The sequence below is a fragment of the Mobula birostris genome, chromosome 5, assembly GCF_030028105.1.
Source record: "Mobula birostris isolate sMobBir1 chromosome 5, sMobBir1.hap1, whole genome shotgun sequence".
In the NCBI taxonomy this organism is placed as follows: domain Eukaryota; kingdom Metazoa; phylum Chordata; class Chondrichthyes; order Myliobatiformes; family Myliobatidae; genus Mobula; species Mobula birostris.
In genome coordinates, this window is record NC_092374.1 from 202736506 (window position 1) to 202761461 (window position 24956).

The following is a 24956-nucleotide window of genomic DNA, read 5'->3' on the forward strand; positions in this document are numbered from 1 at the left end:
ATAGGCCCCCTGGTAGCAGCAGAGATACAGAGGAGCAGATTGGGAGGCAGATTTTGGAAAGGTGCGAAAATAACAGGGCTATTATCATGGGTGACTTTAACTTCCCTAATATTGATTGGCACCTGATTAGTTCCAAGGGTTTAGATGGGGCAGAGTTTGTTAAGTGTGTCCAGGATGGATTCCTGTCACAGTATGTGGACAGGCCGACCAGGGGGAATGCCATACTAGATCTAGTACTAGGTAATGAACCGGGTCAGGTCACAGATCTCTCAGTGGGTGAGCATCTGGGGGACAGTGACCACCACTCCCTGGCCTTCATAATTATCATGGAAAAGGATAGAATCAAAGAGGACAGGAAAATTTTTAATTGGGGAAGGGCAAATTATGAGGCTATAAGGCTAGAACTTGCGGGTGTGAATTGGGATGATGTTTTTGCAGGGAAATGTACTATGGACATGTGGTCGATGTTTAGAGATCTCTTGCGGGATGTAGGGGATAAATTTGTCCCGGTGAGGAAGATAAAGAATGGTAGGGTGAAGGAACCATGGGTGACAGGTGAGGTGGAAAATCTAGTCAGGAGGAAGAAGGCAGCATACATGAGGTTTAGGAAGCAAGGATCAGATGGGTCTATTGAGGAATATAGGGAAGCAAGAAAGGAGCTTAAGAAGGGGCTAGGAAGAGCAAGAAGGGGGCATGAGAAGGCCTTGGTGAGTAGGGTAAAGGAAAATCCCAAGGCATTCTTCAATTATGTGAAGAGAAAAAGGATGACAGGAGTGAAGGTAGGACCGATTAGAGATAAAGGTGGGAAGATGTGCCTGGAGGCTGTGGAAGTGAGCGAGGTCCTCAATGAATACTCCTCTTTGGTATTCACCAATGAGAGGGAACTTGATGATGGTGAGGTCAATATGAGTGAGGTTGATGTTCTGGAGCATGCTGATATTAATGGAGAGGAGGTGTTGGAGTTTTTAAAATACATTAGGACAGATAAGTCCCCGGGGCCTGACGGAATATTCCCCAGGCTGCTCCACGAGGCGAGAGAAGAGATTGCTGAGCCTCTGGCTAGGATCCTTATGTCCTCGTTGTCCACGGGAATGGTACCAGACGATTGGAGGGAGGCGAATGTTGTTCCCTTGTTCAAAAAAGGTAGTAGGGATAGTCCGGGTAATTATAGACCAGTGAACCTTACGTCTGTGGTGGGAAAGCTGTTGGAAAAAGATTCTTTGAGATAGGATCTTTTGGCATTTAGAGAATCATGGTCTGATTAGGGACAGTCATCATGGCTTTGTGAAGGGCAGATTGTGTCTAACAAGCCTGATAGAGTTCTTTGAGGAGGTGACCAGGCATATAGATGAGGGTAGTACAGTGGATGTGATCTATATGGATTTTAGTAAGGCATTTGACAAGGTTCCACACGGTAGGCTTATTCAGAAAGTTGGAAGGCATGGGATCCAGGGAAGTTTGGCCAGGTGGATTCAGAATTGGCTTGCCTGCAGAAGGCAGAGGGTGGTGGTGGAGGGAGTACATTCAGATTGGAGGATTGTGACTAGTGGTGTCCCACAAGGATCTGTTCTGGGACCTCTACTTTTCATGATTTTTATTAACGACCTAGATGTGGGGGTAGAAGGGTGGGTTGGCAAGTTTGCAGATGACACAATGGTTGGTGGTGTTGTAGATAGTGTAGAGGATTGTCAAAGATTGCAGAGAGACATTGATAGGATGCAGAAGTAGGCTGAGAAGTGGCAGATGGATTTCAACCCGGAGAAGTGTGAGGTGGTACACTTTGGAAGGACAAACTCCAAGGCAGAGTACAAAGTAAATGGCAGGATACTTGGTAGTGTGGAGGAGCAAAGGGATCTCGGGGTACATGTCCACAGATCCCTGAAAGTTGCCTCACAGGTGGATAGGGTAGTTAAGAAAGCTTATGGGGTGTTAGCTTTCATAAGTCGAGGGATAGAGTTTAAGAGCCGCGAAGTAATAATGCAGCTCTATAAAACTCTGGTTAGGCCACACTTGGAGTATTGTGTCCAGTTCTGGTCACCTCACTATAGGAAGGATGTGGAAGCATTGGAAAGGGTACAGAGGAGATTTACCAGGATGCTGCCTGGTTTAGAAAGTATGCATTATGATGAGAGATTAAAGGAGCTAGGGACTTACTCTTTGGAGAGAAGGAGGATGAGAGGTGACATGATAGAGGTGTACAAGATAATAAGAGGAATAGATAGAGTGGATAGCCAGCGCCTCTTCCCCAGGGCACCACTGCTCAATACAAGAGGACATGGCTTTAAGGTAAGGGGTGGGAAGTTCAAGGGGGATATCAGAGGATGGTTTTTTTTACTCGGAGAGTGGTTGGTGTGTGGAATGCACTGCCTGAGTCAGTGGTGGAGTCAGATACACTAGTGAAGTTTAAGAGACTACTAGACAGGTATATGGAGGAATTTAAGGTGGGGGGGTTATATGAGAGGCAGGGTTTTATATTGTGTGCCGAAGGGACTGTACTGTGCTGTACTATTCTATGTTCTATGTTCTAATGGGGATATGTAAATGGTGAAGCCCCCTGTGTGTATTTGTGTGTGGCGGAGACAGAGAGAGAGTCTGAGACTTGCTCCAGGCTCCCCAGGTAGATGCAGGGATGATGTTTCTGGTAACAGGAGTGTCAGGATGAGGAGGCACAGTGAGGGGATGACCATTCAGAGGTGAATAAATGTATTTACCCAGCTCATAATCTAACAGGGCTCTGCACATTTACACATCAACTATGTTGTAACATTCCTGTGAATCTTGTCTGCACACATTCCAGCTGAATGTCATCCTTTCTACAGCTCGGTGACCAGAACTGCACCCAGTACTCTAATTGTGGTCTCACCAATGTCTTGTACATCTGTAACATGACAAACCACCTCATGTACTTAATGCCCCGATCGATGAAGGCCAGCGTACCATACACCTTCTTCACTACACTGTCTACCTGTGTCTCTACTCTCAGGAACTGTGTACTTGTTCCCCTGGGTATTTCTATTCTACAACACTCCCCAGGGCCCTGACATTCACTGTCTACATTCTGTCCTGGTTTTAACTTCTTGAAATGCGTCACTTTGCACATTTTTGTGTTAAATTCTTTCTGCTATTCCTTTGCCCAGATTCCCAGTTGATTGAGGTCCTGTTGTAACTTTGGACAAACTTCACTGTTCACCACATCACCAATTTCAGTTTCTGTGCCTGTTCCTGGGCTGTCCTGTTCTACGTTCGATGTTCCCCGTTTAGAAGAATGAGAGGAGATCTCAGGGAAACACAAAACTCTTTCAGGGCTCAACAGACAGGATGCAGGGAGGACGTCTCCCCTGCCTGAGAAGTTGAGGGTCAGGGGTCACTGTCTCAGGATGGTGTGAACCCTCAGTGACTTCACACGCTCCGGATCTTTTCAATGATTTCAAGTTCCCTGGCCCCAATCATCTTATTTTCACTATGGATGTCCAGTCCCTGTACACCTCCATCCACCAGCAGGAAGGCCTCAAAGCTCTCTGTTTCTTTCTGGACACTCATCCCAACCAGTTCCTTTCCGCCACCACTCTCCTCCTTCCAGTGGAACTTGTCTCACTCGCAATAATTTCTGTAATTTCCACCATTCCAACAGGTTCCCACCAGCAAGCACATCTTTCCATCTCCCCCACTTTCTGCTTTCAGCAGGGATCACTCCCTACATGACTCCCTTGTCCATTTGTCCCTTCCCACTGAACTCCCTCCTGGCACTTCCAGGTGAAGCGACACTTCACCTGTGCGTCAGGTGGGGTCATAGACTGTGTTCGGTGCTCCTGGTGTGGCCTCCTGTATATCAGTGAGACCCGACATAGATTGGGAGTCAGCTTCATCAGGCACCAGAAAAAGCTGGATCCCAGTTGCCACCCGTTTTAATTCCACTGCCTATTCCCATATGTCCACCGAGGGCCTCCTCTACTGTCACGATGAGGCCACACTCAGTTGGAGGAGCAATATCTTATGTTCTGCCTGGGTAGCCTCCAACCTGATGGCATGAACATGGATTTATCGAACTTCCAGTAATGGCCACCCCTCCTTCACCATTCCCCGTGCCCTTTTTCCTCTCTCACTTTATCTCCTTGCCTGCCCATCGCCTCCCTCTGGTGCTCCTCCCACTTTTTTTCCATGGCCTTCTGTTCTTTCCTGTAGGACTCACCCTTCGTTAGTCCTGACGAAGGGTCTCGGCCTGAAACATCGACTGCACCTCTTCCTAGGGATGCTGCCTGGCCTGCTGCGTTCACCAGCAACTTTGATGTGTGTTGCTTTTATTATCACCGGCTTGTGTTAGCTTAGCAGCAGCAGTTCAATGCAATACATAATATAGAAGAACAAAAACTAATAAGTAAATGAATAAGTAAATCAATTGCAGTATATGTATATTCAATAGATTAAAAATCGTGCAAAAACAGCGTTATATTAAAAAAGTGAGGTAGTGTTCACGAGGTCAATGTCCATTTAGGAATCGGATAGCAGAGGGGAAGAAGCTGTTTGCAAATCGCTGAGTCTGTGCCTCCTGCCTGATGGTAACAGTGAGAAAAAGGCATGCCCTGGGTGCTGACCATCCTCAGTAATGGATGCTGCCTTTCTGAGACACCGCTCCTTGAAGATGGCCTCAGTACTCTGTAGGCTAGTACCCAAGATGAAACCGACTATATTTACCACCCTCTGCAGCTTCTTTTGGTCCTGTGCAGTAGCCCTTCATACCAGACAGTGATGCAGCCTGTCAGAATGCTCTGCATGGTACATCTATAGAAGTTTTTGAGTGTATTTGTTGGCATATGAAATCTCTTCAAACTCCTTATGAAGTATAATAAAGTTTGCTACTGTTGTTCAGGAGGATTTAAACTAATGTGGCAGGGGGATTGGAACAAGTGCAGAGAGACAAGGGTGTAAAATGAGGGTAGAAGCAAAAAGTAGTAAGGTGAAAAGTAAAAGTGGCAGGCAAATCCAGGGCAAAAATCAAAAAGGGCCACTTTTCAACATAATTGTTTAAGGGCTAAGAGTGTTGTGAAAACAAGCCTGAAGGCTTTGTGTGTCAATGCAAAGGTGCATTTGTAACAAGGTGGATGAATTGAATGTGCAGATGGTTATTAATGAATATGATATAGTTGGGATCACAGAGACATGACTCCAGGGTGACCAGGGATGGGAGCTCAACATTCAGGGATATTCCATATTCAGGATGGATAGACATGAAAGAAAAGGAGGTGGGTAGCGTTGCTGTTTAGAGAAGAGATTAACGCAATAGAAAGGAAGGACATTAGACGGGAGGATGTGGAATCGATATGGGTAGAGCTGCATAACACTAAGGGGCAGAAAACGCTGGTGGGAGTTGCGTGCAGGCTACCTAACAGCAGTAGTGAGGTTAGGGATGGCATTAAACAGGAAATTAGAAATGCGTGCAATAAAGGAACAGTAGTTATAATGGACGACTTCAATCTACATATAGATTGGGTGAACCAAATTGGTAAGGGTGCTGAGGAGGAAGATTTCTTGGAATGTATGCAAGATGGTTTTCTAAATCAACATGTCGAGGAACCAACTAGAGAGCAGGCCATTCTAGACTGGGTATTGAACAATGAGGAAGGGTTAGTTAGCAATCTTGTTGGGCGAGGCACCTTGGGTAAGAGTGACCATAATATAGTGGAATTCTTCATTAAGATGGAGAGTGACCGAGGTTCTCAATGAATACCTCTCTTCGGTATTCACCAATGACAGGGAACTTGATGATGGTGAGGACAATATGAGTGAGGTTGATATTCTGGAGCATGTTGGTATTAAGGGAGAGGAGGTGTTGGAGTTGTTAAAATACATTAGGACAGATAAGTCCCCGGGGCCTGATGGAATATTCCCCAGGCTGCTCCACCAGGCGAGAGAAAAAATTGCTGAGCCTCTGGCTCAGATCTTTATGTCCTCGTTGTCTACGGGAATGGTACCGGAGGATTGGAGGGAGGCGAATGTTGTCCCTTTGTTCAAGAAAGGTAGTAGGGATAGTCCGGGTAATTATAGACCAGTGAACCTTATGTCTGTGGTGGGAAAGCTGTTGGAAAAGATTCTTAGAGATAGGCTCTATAGGCATTTGGAGAATCATGGTCTGATCAGGGACAGTCAGCATGGCTTTGTGAAGGGCAGATCGTGTCTGACAAGCCTGATAGAGTTCTTTGAGGAGGTGACCAGGCACATAGATGAGGGTAGTGCAGTGGATGTGATTTATATGGATTTTAGTAAGGCATTTGACAAGGTTCCACATGGTAGGCTTATTCAGAAAGTTAGAAGGCATGAGATCCAGGGAAGTTTGGCCAGGTGGATTCAGAATTGGCTTGCCTGCAGAAGGCAGAGGATAGTGGTGGAGTACATTCAGATTGGAGGATTGTGACTAGTGGTGTCCCACAAGGATCTGATCTGGGACCTCTACTTTTTGTGATTTTTATTAACGACCTGGATGTGGGGGTAGAAGGGTGGGTTGGCAAGTTTGCAGACGACACAAAGGTTGGTGGTGTTGTAGATAGTGTAGAGGATTGTCAAAGATTGCAGAGAGACATTGATAGGATGCAGAAGTGGGCTGAGAAGTGGCAGATGGATTTCAACCCAGAGAAGTGTGAGGTGGTACACTTTGGAAGGACAAACTCCAAGGCAGAGTACAAAGTAAATGGCAGGATACTTGGTAGCGTGGAGGAGCAGAGGGATCTCGGGGTACATATCCACAGATCCCTGAAAGTTGCCTCACAGGTGGATAGGGTAGCTAAGAAAGCTTATGGAGTGTTAGCTTTCATAAGTCGAGGGATAGAGTTTAAGAGTCGCGATGTAATGATGCAGCTCTATAAAACTCTGGTTAGGCCACACTTGGAGTATTGTGTCCAGTTCTGGTCACCTCACTATAGGAAGGATGTGGAAGCATTGGAAAGGGTACAGAGGAGATTTACCAGGATGCTGCCTGGTTTAGAGAGAATGCATTATGATCAAAGATTAAAGGAGCTAGGACTTTACTCTTTGGAGAGAAGGAGGATGAGAAGAGACATGATAGAGCTGTAATAAGAGGAATAGATAGAGTGGATAGCCAGCACCTCTTCCCCAGGGCACCACTGCTCAATAGAAGAGGACATGGCTTTAAGGTAAGGGGTGGGAAGTTCAAGGGGGATATTAGAGGAAGGTTTTTTTACTCAGAGAGTGGTTGGTGCGTGGAATGCAGTGCCTGAGTCAGTGGTGGAGGCAGATACACTGGTGAAGTTTAAGGGACTACTAGACAGGTATATGGAGGAATTTAAGGTGGGGGCGTATATGAGAGGCAGGGTTTGAGGGTCGGCACAACATTGTGGGCCGAAGGGCCTGTACTGTGCTGTACTATTCTATGTTCTATGACATAGTTAATTCAGAAACAAAGGTTCTGAACTTAAAGAAGGGTAACTTTGAAGGTATGAGACGTGAATTAGCTAAGATAGACCGGCAAATGATACTTTAAGGGTTGACGGTGAATGTGCAATGGCAACCATTTAAAGATCGCATGGATGAACTACAACAATTGTTCATCCCAGTTTGGCAAAAGAATAAACCAGGGAAGGTAGTGCATCTGTGGCTGACAAGGGAAATTAGGGATCGTATCAATTCCAAAGAAGAAACATACAAATTAGCCAGAAAAAGCTGCACGCCTGAGGACTGGGAGAAATTCAGAATTTAGCAGAGGAGGACAAAGGGCTTCGTTAGGAAAGGGAAAAAAGATTATGAGAGAAAGCCGGCAGGAAACATAAAAACTGACTGTTAAAGTTTTTATAGATATGTGAAAAGTAAAAGATTGGTTAAAACAAATGTAGGTCCCTTACAGTCAGAAACAAGTGAATTGATCATGGGGAACAAGGACATGGCAGACCAATTGAATAACTACTTTGGTTCTGTCTTCACTAAGGAGGACATAAATAGTCTTCTGGAAATAGTAGGGGACTGAGGGTCTAGTGAGATAGAGGAACTGAGGGAAATACATGTTAGTAGGGAAGTGGTGTTAGGTAAATTGAAGGGATTAAAGGCAGATAAATCCCCAGGGCCAGATGGTCTGCAACCCAGAGTGCTTAAGGAAGTAGTCGAAGAAATAGTGGATGCATTAGTGATAATTTTTCAAAACCCTTTATATCCTGGATTAGTTCCTGAGGATTGGAGGGTGGCTAATGTAACCCCACTTTTTAAAAAAGGAGGGAGAGAGAAACCGGGGAATTATAGACCGGTTAGCCTGACATTGGTGGTGGAGAAAATGCTAGAGTCAGTTATCAAAGATTTGATAACGGCACATTTGGAAAGCGGTGAAATCATCGGACAAAGTCAGCATGGTTGCACAGAAGAAGAGAAATTCCCTCCATCAAACAAATCCTGAAATCGTTTAATACCCAAACTATCCCATTCTTTAAAAGATAAGACAATTAAAGATGGTTTTAAAAAACAATTAGAAAAGATGGGACTTGAGAGGGAGAATCTCAGTAAACCAAAATGTTTTCTAAACTGTAGCCAAATCCTCAAAGTATGTTTGACCACCACATTGTCAGTTAGTTTATTTAAAGGTAAAGGAGGTGAGGATCCAAGTAAAGAACTAATGGAAAATTTCAAAACAGAGTTAACTTCCAAAGAAACCCATATAGGGCAATTCTCATGGTTAATGTAATATATCCAGAACATAGTATTTCATATATTACGAGTTCGTATGTCTAAACACAAGTTCTCTCATTTCTAAGCAGATATTTCCCCTTACTGTGATCGATGTACTAATAGAGTGGCCACAATAATTCATATGTTTTGGACATGTCCGAACCTCGATAAATTTTGGAAAGATGCATTTCAAACTTTTTCTGTACTTTTCACTGTTAGTTTTAAGCCCAAACCTTCGACTGCCATGTTTGGTATTGTCGAGGATAGTGCAACATAACTGAATCCATCTAATTTGCGGGTAAACACGCGGACATCTGCAGATGCTGGAAATTCAAGCAACAGACACACAAATGCTCCTGCACGCATGCTGAACTCGTGGACTTCATTAACTTTACCTCCAACTTTCACACTGCCCTCAAGTTTACATAGTCCGTTTCCGACACCTCCCTCCCCTTTCTTAATCTTTCTGTCTCTATCTCTGGAGACAGCTTATCTCCTGATGTCTACTATAAGCCTATGGACTCTCACAGCTAGCCGGACTATTCCTCCTCCCACACTGCCTCTTGCAAAAATGCCATCCCCTTTTCGCAATTCCTCCGTCTCCGCCGCATCTGCTCTCAAGATGAGGCTTTTCACTCCAGGACGAAGGAGATGTCCTCCTTGTTTAAAGAAAGGGGTATCCCTTCCTCCGCCATCAACTCTGCTCTCAAACGCATCTCTCCCATTTTACACACATCTGCTCTCATCCCATCCTTCTGCCACCCCACTAAGAATAGGGCTCCCCTTGTCCTCACCTACCACCCCACCAGCCTGTGGGTCCAACATATAATTCTCCGTAACTTCCGCCACGTCCAACGGGATTCCATCACTAAGCACATCTTTCCCTCCTGCCCTTTCTGCTTTCCGCAGGGATTGTTCCCTACGCGACTCCCTTGTCCATTCGTTCCCCACCGCCCCCCCCCCATCCCTCCCCACCGATCTTCCTCCAGGCACTTATCCTTGCAAGCAAGACAAGTGCTACACATACCCTTGCACTTCCTCCCTCACCACCATTCAGGGCCCCAGACAGTCCTTTCAGGTGAGGCGACACTTCACCTGTGAGTCGGCTGGGGTGATATAATGTGTCCGGTGCTCCCAATGGGGCCTATATATTGGCGAGACCCGATGCAGGCTGGGAGACCGTTTCGCTGAACACCTACGCTCTGTCCGCCAGAGAAAGCAGGCTCTCCCAGTGGCCACACATTTTAATTCCACATCCCATTCCCATTCTGATATGTCTTCCCACGGCCTCCTCTACTGTAAAGATGAAGCCACACTCAGGTTGGAGGAACAACACCTTATATTCCGTCTGGGTAGCCTCCAACCTGATGACATGAACACTGACTTCTGTAACTTCCGTTAATGCCCCACCTCCCCTTCATACCCCATCCCTTATTAATTAATTAAATTGTTTATTTATTTATTATTTTTCCCTCTCTTTTTTTTCTCCCTCTGTCCCTCTTACTATAACTCCTTGCCCATCCTCTGGGTTTTCTCCCCACTCCCCTTTCTTTCTCCCTAGGTCTCCCGTCCCATGAACCTCTCCTTTCTCCAGCCTCGTATCCCTTTTGCCAATCAACTGTCCAGCTCTTACTCCATCCCTCCCCCTCCTGTCTTCTCCTATCATTTCAGATGTCCCCCTCCCCCTTTCAAATCTCTTACTATCTCTTCTTTCAGTTAGTCCTGACGAAGGGTCTCGGCCCGACACGTCGACTGTACCCCTTTCTATAGATGTTGCCCGGCCTGCTGTGTTCACCAGCAATTTTGTGTGTGTACTTTGCGGGTATTGGCCTTTATGTCTCTGATGGCCAGGAGGGCGATCTTGCTCAAGTAGAAGGAGGTCGCCCCGCCCACTCATGTTCAATGGCTATGTGATGTTATGTTATGCCTTGATCTAGAGAAGATTCATTGTTGGATTTCTGATTCTAAACATGATTTCCTAATGTTCTGGGGATCCTTTCTGAATTACTTTCATAATCTTTGAACTGTTATTAAAGTATGGATCTAAGCTATTATTATTATTATTATTATTATATTATATCGTAAGGTATTTCTTTTTTCCTTCTCTTATTTTTACTAACCAGCTCATTTTGGTCTTTGTGGTATGGATTCAGCTGTTTCCCGGCCAGCTGAGTGGCCGTCAGTCGCTCTGAGCTAGGTAGGGATCTGGCTGTTTCCATAGCCAGCGGACTTGTACCTGCGACTCGGAGCAACCCTGAAGCAGAGATGGATCTGTCTGTCGTTCTTTGGTGTTTGTCTCTTCTTGTCTTCACCTCTGTGGGGTAAGTCAGGCCGGTTTGCCGTTGCCCTACAGGGGGATCTGTCTTGTCTTGTCCTTGCCTCCGTGGGGTAAGTCAGGCTGTTCTGCCGTTGCCCTGTGAGGGGGGTCATGTATTGTCTTGTCTTGTCCTCGCCTCCGAGGGGTAAGACAGGCCGTTTTGCCATTGCCCTGCAGGGGGACATGTCTTGTCTTTGCCTCTGTTGGGTAAGTTCGGCCGTTCTGCTGTTACCCCACAGGTGGACCTGTCCCACCTTGGTGTGGAGAGGTTGAGTCCCGGCTTGTCTAAGTATAAGTCCTGGCTCTATGTCTATGTACTGTCCTGTCTCATGTTGTTGTCGTGTTAACAATGAGTCCCGGCTTTTCGAAGGACAAGTCCCGGCTCTATGTTGATGTTCAGTTCCCAGTCGGTCTCTCAGCTCCAGCCTCCGAGTTATCAGCCTCCGCATTTCAAGAACCCAAGCCTCGAAGATCCCGCAGCCAAGCTCCAAGAACCCAAGCCTCGAAGATCCCGCAGCCAAGCTCCAAGAACAGAAGCCTGAAGGCCCCAGCCTGCAGCTGAGCTCACGACCCAAGGCCCCTGCCTGCAACCAAGCTCACGACCCAAGACCCAGCCTCAAGCCATAAGAGCAAATACCCCAGCCTGTCTCCAAGCTCAGGCCTCTAGACCCCAGCCACGTCCTGTCCTGAAGCCATGTCATGTCCTTGCCTAGTTCTGGGATCCGAGGCCGAGGCAAGAGCCACGTTCTGGGTCCTTGTCCAGCCTCGGGCTCGGTTTCGAAGCCTTGTCTCCTCGTCCATGGTTTCTAGTCCTGGTCCCGCTTCTCCCTAGCCCAAGTCTGCATTCTTGTCCCTGCTCCTGGTCTGAATCCTGTCACGTCCCTACTCTAGTCAAGTCCTATTCCTTGTACTTCAGTGTCAGTGTCTCGCATTTGGGTCCGTTCCCAGCACCCCCATTGTGACACTCCACCCCTTCCCTTGGGAAGAAGATACATAAGCCTGAAAGTACATACCATCAGGCTCTAGGACGGTTTCAAATCTTATTGATTCTGCCCCTTTCCAGTCCTGATGAACGTTCATGGCCTGAATCGTCAGCTGTTTATTCCCCTCCATAGATGCTGCCTGACCTGATAAGTTCCTGCAACATTTCCTGTGTTTAACTTGACTTCAATCCTGTTGTTGTAAGACTGTTGGATGGTTCTCTTGATGAACTCTTGACTTCACAGTTTACCTGATCAAGGTCTTTCACCTTGTTGTCTGCCTGCTCGGCACTTGACATCGCCTCCAGATTCAGGGGAGTAGATTTAGGACGGAGATGAGGAGGAACTGCTTTTCCCTAGGAGTGGTGAATCTGTGGAGTTCTCTGCCCAATGAAGCAGTGGAGGCTACCTCAGTAAATATATTTAAGAGAAGGTTGGATAGATTTTTGCACAGTGGGGGAACTGAAGGTTATGGGGAGAAGGCAGGTAGGTGGAGATGACTCTGTGAGCAGATCAGCCATGATTTTATTAAATGGTGGAGCACTCGATGAGCCAGATGGCCTACTCCCGATCTTATTTCTTATATTCTTATGTTTATTCTGCACTCTGTTATCGTTTTCCCTTGTGCTGCCTCAATGCACTACTGTAATGGTTTGACCTGCAGAAGCATCGGGCAGAAGATACAAAAGCCCGTCCCACCAGGGTCAAAGACAGCTTCCAGCCCACTGTCCTCAGACTCTTGAACGGACCTCTTGTGTAAGAAGATCGATTCTCGGCACTTTATCTTTTACTTGCACCGCACTCTTTCAGTAGCTGCTACCCTTTATTCTGCATTCCAGTGAGATGGCGGTGTGTCCAAGTGCAGCGACCTCTCCAGGGACAACCAAAGGTGGTTTGTCTTTTTTTTAATGTATTTTTTATGATCACAAGCCAAGCTGGACATTAAGAACTTCAGGTACTGCACGTCAACCCCATCAGCGAGCTGCTCGTTGGTGGAGGAGCAGGACTTGGAGTGTTATTGTCTGCTACAGAAAGGCATTGGAGTCAGTGCATGAAGACAGGATGTACTCTAACAGGGAGTGATTGCCTGCGATGTTTTACTTCAGATCACAAGACCCTGTTGGACTTTGGCAGTGTACGACACTGCAAGTCCATTTCCCAAGCTTATTGGTGAGACAGGTGGCAGGGAGCTGTGTGGTCTCCGTTGTAATGATGTCTAGGCTTCAAGCTGCGGGCTCGCCTTTTACACCAGTCCAGGAGAGGAAACAGCGAAGGCTGTGTCGCGCGGTGTCCGTGTGGTTTGGGATTGGCCTGCCCTGTCGGTGCTTCCAGCCACTGTTCAGACATTGTCTACTGCCGGGTAGTGCGGTAGTATGGCAGACAGAGTAACGCTTTACTGCGCCAGTGACCGGGGTTCATTCCACACCACTGTCTGTGAGGAGTTTGCATGTTCTTCCCGTGACCATGAGGGTTTCCTCCAGGTGATCCAGTTTCCTCCCATATTGAAAGGGTATGTTGGTAAGTTGTGGGTACATGATGTTGGTGCCAGATGCAAGGCAGCATAAGGGCTGCCCCCAGCACAATCCTCGGACTGTTGATCATTGGTGTAATTGACACATTTCACTGTATGCTTCAATGTTTTGATGTACTCCTGACAAAGTTTAAGATTTCTTTAAAAAATCTTTCTCAGTAAGTGTAAATCTGCAGATTCATTCTGCAAACTAACCTTTACGGATCCCGCACAAGGACTCTCAAGTCACTTTGCAATGCAGTTTTTTGTATTTTCTCTCCATTTAGAAAGTAGTTAGCCCTTTCATTTCTTCTTCCAAAGTGCATGACCATACACTTCCCAACACTGTATTCCATCTGCCATTCCTTTACCCACTCTCCTAATCTGCCTGAGTCCTTCTCTACTTCCTCAAAATTACCTCCTCCTCCACCTATCTTCATTTCATCTGTAAACTTTGCAGCAGAGCCATCAATTCCATCATCCAAATGATTGACGCGTAACGTAAAAAGAATCTGTCACAACACAGACCTCAGTTGAACAACAATCATCACCAGTAGCCACCCAGAAAGTGCTCCCTTTATTCTCACTCTTTGCCTCCTTCCAATCAGCCACTGCTTTATCCACACTCATACCTTTCCTGTAATACCAGGGGCTTGTAGCCTGTTCAGCAGACTCAAGTGTGGCATCTCGTCAAAGGCCTTCCGAAAATCCAAGTACACAACATCAACCAATTCTCCTTTGTCTATTCTGCTTCTTATTTAAGACCATAAGACATAGGAGCAGAATAGGCCATTCAGCCCATCTAGTCCACTCCGCCATTTTATCATGGCTGATCTAGGATCCCATTCAACGCCATACACCTGCTCTCTTACCATATCCCTTGATGCTCTGACCAATCAGGAATCTATCATCTTCTGCTTTAAATATACCCTCGTTGTTGGCCTCTACAGCAGTCTGTGGTAGAGCATTCCACAGATTCATCACTCACCGGCTAAAAAATAAATTCCTCCTTACTTCTGTTCTAAAGGGTCGCCCCTCAATTTTGAGTCTGTGCCCTCCAGTTCTGGATACTCCCACCGTAGGAAACATCCTTTCTTCAAAGAGTTCCAACAGATTTGTCAGTCAAGATTTTCCCTTGAGGAAACCATTCTGACTGCGGCCTGTTTTATCATGTGCCTCCAAGTAACCTGAGAACTCATCCTTAATAATCGACTCCAACATCTTCCCAACCACTGAGGTCAGACTAACTGACCAATAATTTCCTTTCTTCTGCCTCCCTCCCTTTCTGAAGAGTGGATTGGCACTTGCAATTTTCCTGCCTTTTGGAAATCATTCCAGAATTGATGATCATTGAAAGATCAATACTATTCCCTCCATTAACTCTTCAGCCACTTCTTTCAGGACACGGGGTTCTACACAATCCGGTTCAGTTGACTGATCTACATTCAGGCCTCTCAGTTTCTCATCAACCTTCTGGTAATGGCAACTTCACACAATTCTGACCCCTGACACTCCTGAACTTCCAGCATCCTGCTAGAGTCTTGCACAGTGAAGACTAATGCAAAATACTTATTCAGTTCATCCGCCATTTCCTTGTTCTCCCATTACTCCCTCTCCAGCATTGTTTTTCAGCGGTCTGATATCCACTTTCACCTCTCCTTTACACTTTATGTATCTGAAGGAACTTTTGGTATTCTCTTTAATATTATGAGCGAGCTTATTTTGTATTCTAATTACGTCTGAGCAGCTGAAAGTCATGAGAGTCCTCTGCCCCCCTCAATACCTGTTACCCCATCCTGCACTCAATCACACTCAACTTGCTTTGGCCCTTGGAGACGGGTGGCTGCTCCATTCTAGCACTCAGAGGCCAACCAGCACCTCGCCTACTCACACCTTCTGATCCACCATCACCATCAGCTCTCCCAGCCTCAGACACAGCTGAACACCCCGCCATCAAGCCCCGGAGGCTAATTCAGTCAGGGAGGCTGGAAGGGGAGAGATTGATGACCTCACTGATGAAAATCAATGCCACCTCATTTCCCCTGAACCTACGGAGTTTAGTTACTCTGGGGAGGCTGTAAGACTACAGGGGAAGTTTATATTTAAACTGACAGTCACACCCTCCTCTGCTCATTGATATTCAAAAATCTCACTGTCACACTGGGCAAACGTTTCTGTTTCTCATCATTTCCCACTCCTACATCACTTTCCGTCGCTTCTCACGGAAAAAGCACCGTCTGGTTTAACCCTCAACCAGCCTGGATCCTGTGATAAATACAGGTCATAAATGTTGAAATTGTTGCCGCGTTCTGGATTTCCTCTTGGGGATGCATGCCTCCCTGTGTTCACACTGTTGACTTAAGGTGTATTAAAAGCACCTTGTTGCTCCTGTTTTCCTGCCCCTTGAGTAGAAGAGTAGCCCTGACAATGCATTTTGTAGACAGTCCATGCACATTGGGAAAATGGTTCGTCATTGTCACAGGTACTGTGTAAGTTTTTATCTGCAAGTTGAGAGGGATAAGGGCAGATCAGAAGTGTCAGTATTGCAGTTGAACAAAGGAGACTATGGAGCCATGAGGGAGGAGCTGGCCAAAATTGACTGGTCAGATATCCTAGCAGAAAAGACAGTGGAACAACAATGGCAGGTATTCTTGGGAATAATGCACAAGGTGCAAAATCAGTTCATCCCCTGGAGAAGGAAGGATTCAAAGGGGGGAAAGTGGCCACAGTGGTTGACAAAGGAAGTCAGAGATAGCATAGCATTAAAAAGGAAGTATACCAGAGCTAAGGTGAGTGGGAAGATGGATGATTGGGAAATTTTTAAGGAGCAACAGGACTTAACTAAAAAGGCTATACGGGGAGAAAAAGTGAGGTATGTAAGCAAGCTAGCTAGGAATATAAAGGAGGATAGCAAAAGTTTTTTTAGATATGTGAAGAGAAGGAAGATAGTTAAGAACAATGTTGAGCCCTTGAAGAATGAATTGGGAGAAATTGTTATGGGGAACAGAGAAATGGCAGACAAATTTAATAAGTACTTTGGATCTGTCTTCACTAGGGAAGACACAAGCAATCTCCCAGATGTATGGATGGGCCAAGGACATAGGGTAACAGAGGAACCGAAACAGATTGTCATTAGGAAGGAAACAGTGATGAGTAGACTGATGGGACTGAAGGCTAACAAATCCCCAGGTCCAGATGGTCTGCATCCTAGGGTACTAAAGGAGGTGGCTCTGGAAATTGTGGATGCATTGGTGATCATTTTCCAATGCTCCTTAGATTCAGGATCAGTTCCTGAGGATTGGCGAATGGCTAATGTTATCCCACTTTTTAAGAAAGGAGGGAGGGAGAAAACAGGGAACTATCGCCCTGTTAGCCTAACATCAGTAGTGGGGAAGATGCTAGAGTCCATTATTAAAGATGAAATAGTGGCATATCTTGATAGCAGTGATAGGATTGGGCCAAGCCAGCATGGACATGGATTTACCAAGGGCAATTTATGCTTGACTAATCTATTGGAGATTTTCGAGGATGTAACCAGGAAGATAGACACGGGAGATCAAGTGGATGTGGTGTACCTTGACTTTCAGAAGGCATTCGATAAGGTACCACATAGGATTGGTGGGTAAAATCAGAGCTCATGGCATTGGGGGGAGGATATTGACATGGATAGAAAACTGGTTGGCAGATAGAAAGCAAAGGGTAGCAGTGAATGGGTGTTTCTCGGAATGGCAGGTGGTGACTAGTGGGGTGCCACAGGGCTCGGTATTGGGACCACAGCTGTTTACGATTTACGTCAATGATTTAGAGGAAGGCATTGTGAATAACATCAGCAAGTTTGCTGATGATACTAAGCTGGGTGCCAGTGTGACATGTGATGAGGATGTTAGGAGAATTCAAGGTGACTTAGATAGGCTGGGTAAGTGGGCAGAAACTTGGCAGATGGCGTTTAATGTGAATAAGTGTGAGGTTATTCACTTTGGGAGCAAGAACAGGAAGGTAGATTATTATCTGAATGGTGTGGAGTTAGGTAAGGGAGAAATACAAATAGATCTAGGAGTACTTGTTCATCAGTCTCTGAAGGTGAATGAGCAGGTACAACAGGCAGTGAAGAAGGCTAATGGAATGTTGGCCTTTATTACAAAGGGAATTGAGTACAAGAGCAAGGAAATCCTTTTGCATTTGTACAGGGCCCTGGTGAGACCACACCTGGAGTATTGTGTGCAGTTTTGGTCTCCAGGGTTAAGGAAAGACAACCTGGCTGTGGAGGAGGTGCAGCGTAGGTTCACTAGGTTAATTCCTGGGATGTCTGGACTGTCTTACGCAGAGAGGTTAGAGAGACTGGGCTTGTACACGCTGGAATTAAGGAGATTGAGGGGGGATCTGATAGGGACATATAAGATTATTAAGGAATTGGACAAGATAGAGGCAGGAAATATGTTCCACATGCTGGGAGAGTCCAGTACCAGAGGGCATGGTTTAAGAATAAGGGGTAGGTCATTTAGGGCAGAGTTGAGGAGGAGCTTCTTCTCCCAGAGGGTTGTGGAGGTGTGGAATGCGCTGCCTCAGAAGGCAGTGGAGGCCAATTCTCTGGATGCTTTCAAGAAGGAGCTAGATAGGTATCTTATGGATAGGGGAATCAAGGGTTATGGAGACAAGGCTGGAACCGGGTATTGATAGTAGATGATCAGTCATGATCTCAGAATGGCGGTGCAGGCTCGAAGGGCCGAATGGTCTACTTCTGCACCTATTGTCTATTAAGACCGTAAGGTGTATTAAAGGCACCTTGTTGCTCCTGGTTTCCTGCCACTCGACATAGGTTGTCCTATGGAGATGGCCTTCTGAGTCCTTCCAGAGTAGCACTGACAGTGCATGTTGTAGACAGTGAATGCACATTGGTAAAATAGTTTGTTGTTGTCACAGGTACGGAGGTACAGTGAAATACTTTGTTTTGCATGCCTTCCCTACAGATTATTTCTTCACATCAGTGCATTGAAGAAATGCAAGAGAAAAGCAGTAACAGATTGCGGAATGAAGTGTTACAGTGACAGGGAAAGTACAGTGCAGGAAGACAATGAAGAGTGCGGACATAACCAGATAGATGGGGGAGGTCAGTAGTCCGTCCATCATACTCTGGCAATATTCAGCAGAACAACACACAGAGCAATAACGAAACAATACCAGGCAACAGGGAAACAACCCCATCCCTTGTCTCTCGGCAGTTTTACAGAATATGGTTGGCTTTACAGCTTGATCCATGTGTCTTTTCATGTCCTTTGTGCAGTCACTCAGACTGACTGACCCACATTTCAGGGAGATGAAGGCTTTTCACCTCAGGATGTCCTGGCTGCTTCTTCACCCTGACACCCACAATACGACCTCGCATCTCCTACTGGTTTGGGCAGCTCCCTCAGAGGGTGTCACAGAACCGAAAACAGAAATTTGGGTAAGTACCTGGATGGGGGATTATGGAGGGCTATGATCCAGGTGCACGTTGCTGTGACTAACCATAAGACCATAAGACATAGGAGCAGAATTAGGCTATTTGGCCCATCAAGTCTCCTCTGCCATTCAATCATGGTTGATTATTTATTCCCCTCCTCAGCCCCACTCCCTGTAACCTTTGATTTTGTGTCCAATCAAGAACCTATCAACTCTGCCTTAAATACACCCAACGGCCTGGTCTCCAGTGCGGCCTGTAGTAACAAATTCCACAAATTCACCACCCTCTGGTTAAAGAAGTTTCTCTGCATGCTTTAAATGGACATCCCTCTATTCTGAGGCTGTGCTCTCTTGTCCTAGACTCTCCCTCCATGGGAAACATCCTTTCCACATCGACTCTGTCTACACCTTTCAATATTCAAAAGGTTTCAATGAGATCTCCTCTCATCTTCTAAATTCCTGTGAGTACAGACCCAGAGCCATCAAACGTTCCTCGTATCATCCTTGTGAACCTCCTCTGGTCCCTCTCCAATGCCAGCACATCCTTTCTCAGATGGGAAGCCCAAAATTGTTCACAATGCTCAAGGTGAGGTCTCACCAGTGCCTTATAAAGCCTCAGCATCACATCCCTGCTCTTGTATTCTAGAATGTGCTTTCCATCACCGACTCAACCTGCAAGTTAACATTTAGCATGTTCTGTAGAAGGACTCCAGTTCCTTTGCATCTCAGATTGTTGTATTTTGCCCCATTTACAAAATAGTCTGCACATTTATTTCTGCTACCAAAGTGCATGACCATGCATTTTTGAACATCGTATTTCATTGTATTTTGGTATTTTCTTGCCCATTTCCCTAACCTGTCTTAGTCCTTCAGCAGCCTGCCTGTTTTCTCAACACTACCTGCCCCTCCACCAGTTCTTCAGATCATCTGCAGACTTGGCAACAAAGCCACTTATTCCATCATCTATCCCACTTGTAATCTCCTCAAAGAATTCTAACAGGCTGGTCAATTTTTCCTTAAGGTAACCATTCTGACTTTGTCCTATCTAGTCCTGTGTCATCAAGTACTCCATAACTTCATCCTTAAAAATTGACTCTTTCCAGGCACTGAGGTCAGGCTACCGGGTCTATGATTTCCTTTCTGCTACCTTCCTTCTCTCTTAAAGGGTGGTGTGATATCTGCACATTTCCAGTCCTCTGGCACCATGCCAGAGTCCAATGATTTTTGAACAATCATTGTTGATGACTCCACGATTTCTACTGCAAACTCTTTCAGACCCCCAGGGGGCAGTTCCTCTGATCTGGGTGCCTTATATAACCTTATGTCTTTCAGAATAATCGTTCATCACAGAATATATGGACCGAGAGCCTATTACTGTTGCTGTGCTGTAGTGAGACTACAAGATAGAGTAGCAGAATTATGCCATTTGGCCCATGGAGTCTGCTCCACCATTTCATCATGGCTGATCAATTTTCCCCTCGTTGTCCTGACAGTCACTCAGTTACCTGTCTTCTGTAACCAAGAGGTGACTACCTCCCTGTAGCTCTTGTCTATCCCCTCCTCATCCTCCTGTATGAGTTGAAGGTCATCGAGCTGCAGCTCCAGTTCCTTAGTACGTTCCCTGAGGAGCTGCAGCTCAGTGCACCTGGTGCCGATGTGGTTATCCAGCAGACTGGAGGTCTCCCAGATTTCCCACATCTCACACTCAGTCCAAAGCTGGAGTACTCTGGAGTCATTCTCACTGCAGCATCATGCCCAAACAGTCGAGGAACAAAAATGGAAACTTAGCAGATAGTTTACTTCACGCAAGCCTGATCTCGCTGAAGCCAGACGAGCCAAAGTCACTCTAAACACTGGCATAATCTAAAGAATGGCCGCTCTGCTTGCAATTGTGTTATTTTTATTTGCTTTTTGGAATGAATCCCACTTGGTGATTGGTCGCAGTCCAATGCTGAGAAACTGCCACAAAGTTCTGCCTTTTAGATCTCCATTGTGGACCTGGTTGAAAATCAGAATCAAGTTTATTATCACCAGCATGTGACGTGAAATTTGTTAACTTAGCAGCAGCAGTTCAATGCAATACATAATTTAACTGAAAGAGAGAGAGAGAGAGAAATAAAACATAATAATAAATAAACAAGTAATTCAATTATGTATATTCAATAGATTTTTTAAAATGTACAAAAACTGAAATACTGTGTATTAAAAAAGTGAGGTAGTGTCCAAAGCTTCAATGTCCTTTTTCTATGTCCTAATTTCTATGGTTCCTATGGTCCATTGAGGAATCAGATGGCAGAGGGGAAGAAGCTGTTAATGAATCGCTGAATGTGTGCCTTCAGGCTTCTGTACCTCCTACCTGATGGTAACAGTGAGTAAAGGGCATGTCCTGGGTGTTGGAGGTCCTTAATAAAGGACGCTGCCTTTCTGAGACACCGCTCCCCAAAGATGTCCTGGGTACTTTGTAGGCTAGTACCAGGATGGAGCTGACTAGATTTACCACCTCCTGCAGCTTCTTTCGGTCCTGTGCAGTAGCCCCTCCATATCAGACAGTGATGCAGCCGGTCAGAATGTTCTCCACGGTACAACTATATGTACAACAAAACGAGGCTCTCTTAATGCATTCCTGCTGATTGATTGGTCGCAGTCCAACATTGTTGTGCTCTATGACTCGATGCTTTTATGAGGAAGACAGTCAAGTACTCAAGAGCACAGTCACAGATTAAAGGGATGTATCTCTGGACTGAAGATGGGTAAGAATTTTTTCAGACTGATTGTGGTGAATTTGTGAAATTTATTGCCTCAGAGGGCTGTGGAGGCCAAGTCAAAGTTTGGAGTCCAATGCTGGCGTTCTCTCTAAGCAAATTTGTGCATTCTTTCCTGTGTGTGTGAGAGTTTCCTCTGGGTGCTCCGGCTTCCTCCCACAGTGTAGGGATCTACCAGTTAATTGGCTAATTGTCATTGTAAATTCTCCAGTGATTAGGCCGGGGTTAGGTAGGTGGGTTGCTGGGCAGTGGAGCTTGTTGGGCTGGAAGGGTGTGTTATGTGCTGTATCTCTAAATAATATAAAAAAATAAAATTAATATCACTGACATATGTTGTTTTGCAGTAGCAGTACAGAGCAACACATAAACATTATATAAATTTCAAGAAGAAATGTACACAGAAAATTAAATTAAATTAAAGTGAAAAGAGAGAGCAGAAAAGAGATCAAGGTAGGTTTTTGATCGATGAGGGGTGTTTAAGGGCAATGGAGAATGGGGAAACGAGGGAAGCCAAAATCAGCCAGAATTGAATGGTGGAACAAACTCGATGGGCCAAATAGTCTAATTCAGCCCCTGTATCTTGCTGCCTGATGGACTGTGGGAAGCACGACATGGGATTAGTTGGTGCTTGATGGTCGGTGTGGAATTGCTGGGCTCAGGACCTGTGTGCAGATGCTGGAAATTTGAAAGACAGTAAGCAAACCCTGTGTGCAGCATTTCAAGATGTGGTCTAACCAATGGCCTACATAACTGAAGGAAATATCTCACTTTTTTGCATTCAATTCTGTTGGGCAGATAAATGAGAGATAAAGATGACGTTTCACGTGAAAAGAGACGGTCGGATGGAAATGCAAACCAGACTGATAAATAAAGACTTTGGCCTGCTGATTGTCAGGAATATAACACCTTCAGTGGTTTCACAGAAAAGGAAGCTGAAATATTTTGTGTATAATTTATGCATCATTTATACTATCTGTGGTTATGTGTCTGTGATGCTGCTGCAAGGGAGTTTTCACTGTACCAGTACCTCACACTGTTCTTGATATTGAACTAAACTTGAGAAAATTGTCCATCTTTTCACATCACAGACATCCTGTGCCCCCTGGGCTGGAGCTGGAGGTCTGTGCTGCGGTTAAAGACTGTGTTTGTACGAGGGAGGAATGAGGCTTCTTCTTGCTGTTGTTTTGTTGCTTGTTGTGTTCCATGTTGCTCTGCCGGGCATTGTGGGCATGCTGTTTTTGCACTGGTATGTGTGGCGACACTTGCCCCCGGCCCTCTCTTGGGTGCGCTGGTAGTTAATGCAAAGGATGCATTTCACTGTATGCTTTGATGTAGGAGAGTCCCCGTTGATCGGGGTCTACCATGAATGCTGTGTCCTGGCTATCTATAGGGTATACGCAAGGCAGGGCAACACAACATGGAGAGCAAGATGATGCCTGTGTATCAGGCTCCGCGGCTGATCGATCCAAAACTACAGCAGAGTCCAATACAGTTTGGCACCAGCAGTGTTGCGGGAGTTGCCAGTTTCCACTGAACTCAGCGCAGGCCTGTCTTTGGGACATCTCCAGATTTGTCCTCGAGGTTTACTCCCAAAGCCTTCTCTGCGAGTAGGTCTAGCCTCAAGGCAGCAGAGGTTTCAGATCGGAGTTTTCCTTCTCCCATGTGCACCTCCAACCAGGGCTGAGGAGCCCCATTTTCCCAAACCGACTAGTTGAAGGCAGCAGTAACCCGCCTTTGCCCCTTCTCCTGTCAGTAGAAGTGGCTCCACGGGGCTTAGTAGCCAAGGCAGGGAGCTTGACTTGGTTGTCAGAGGATATTTGACAACCATTGGTAGGTAGTGGAAGCTTACCATTGCACCCACCCCTGGCAATGACAACCTTAAGGAGACTGCTTCGATGTGCAGATGACAAATAAACTTGAATCTTGAATCTTGAATCTTGAATTCCTTTTCTTCTCTGCTGCTGAGACTGAAAAGCTTTCTCTTCTTCTCATCTCTGTTGTCGGTCCTTCAGCTTGAAAAGTTAACTGGTTGCCTGTCTGGAAAGTGCACTCACCATAAATGGTTAAAACATCACTCGTCTGGATTGGTGTCTGTCCTGACACGAGGTTTCAGAAACTCAGTAAAGATGCCGATCTGGTGGGATCTGAGTGGAGGTAGGTGTTTCTGCTCATACAGAAAGTAGCATTATTCATTCCGTGTGACAGCCAGAGGAAATTTGCATCTTGAAGATGGAAAATGCAGAAGCGCTACATTTTCCCTTTCACACTCCGAGCGATGGCATACGGGAAGCCCCTTCCACGTGACATTTACATCATTCCTGCCTTGCCTTCTGTCCCCTGAGGTCCCCTGGAAAGGAAGTGGGAAGAAGCCAGAATAAGAAGGCAAAGGCAGAAGCTGAGGGCGTGGAGAAGGTGTGACAGGTGAGTCCAGGTGAGTGGGAAGGTGGGTGGACTGGGGAGGTGGGGGCGTTGGTTGATGGAATAAGTTGTGGGGTGAAAGGTGGAAGAGGTAAAGGGCTGAAAAAGAAGGAATCTGGTCAGAGAGGACACTGATCCATGAAGACAGGGAGGAGAAGGGGGCACCAGAGGGAGATGATGGGCAGATGAGAAGAGAAAGGCTGAGAGTGTAACCAGAATGAGGAATGGAAAAGTAAGTTGTTCTGGCTCAAGCCCCCTTCCTTTCCGGTCCTGATGAAGTGTCTCAGCCTAAAATGACGATTGTTTATTCCACTCTGTAAATTCTGCCTGATCTGCTGAGTTTCTCCAGCATTTATGTGTATTGCTCTGGATTTCCTGTATCTGCAGGATCTCTTGTGTTTCGGACGTGCATTGTGTTAGCATTGAACTCTGGAGTTAGTCATTAAACACAAGGCAATGTCGATTGTGCAATTACTCCATCATCTGTCACTGAGGCCAGGAAAAAGTTCCTGAGCAATAACGAAACAGTTCTCAAACAAAACGCTCTGATAGGACTGGTAGGTCATTTCAGTTTTACACAGGACGAGGTGCTCTCGCTTGCAAGCAGCGAGCTACAATTTCTTTGTGGCTGTTCCAGAAGCCTGATCCCGTTTCCAGTACAACTCTTGCCCTGACACATACGCTGGTGCTTGTGAGTGCGGGTTCGCTGTCGGACAGCGTGGGTTGGGGCAGGTTTGGTTTGGTGTCGGACCAATAGGATTGCCTGGGAGATTGTGAGTCAGGAAGTAGCTGTGCTCAGTCACTGTGACTGCTCTTGGACAGTGATCGGTGATGAATTGCTCATATCCACTTCTAATTACACATCTCAC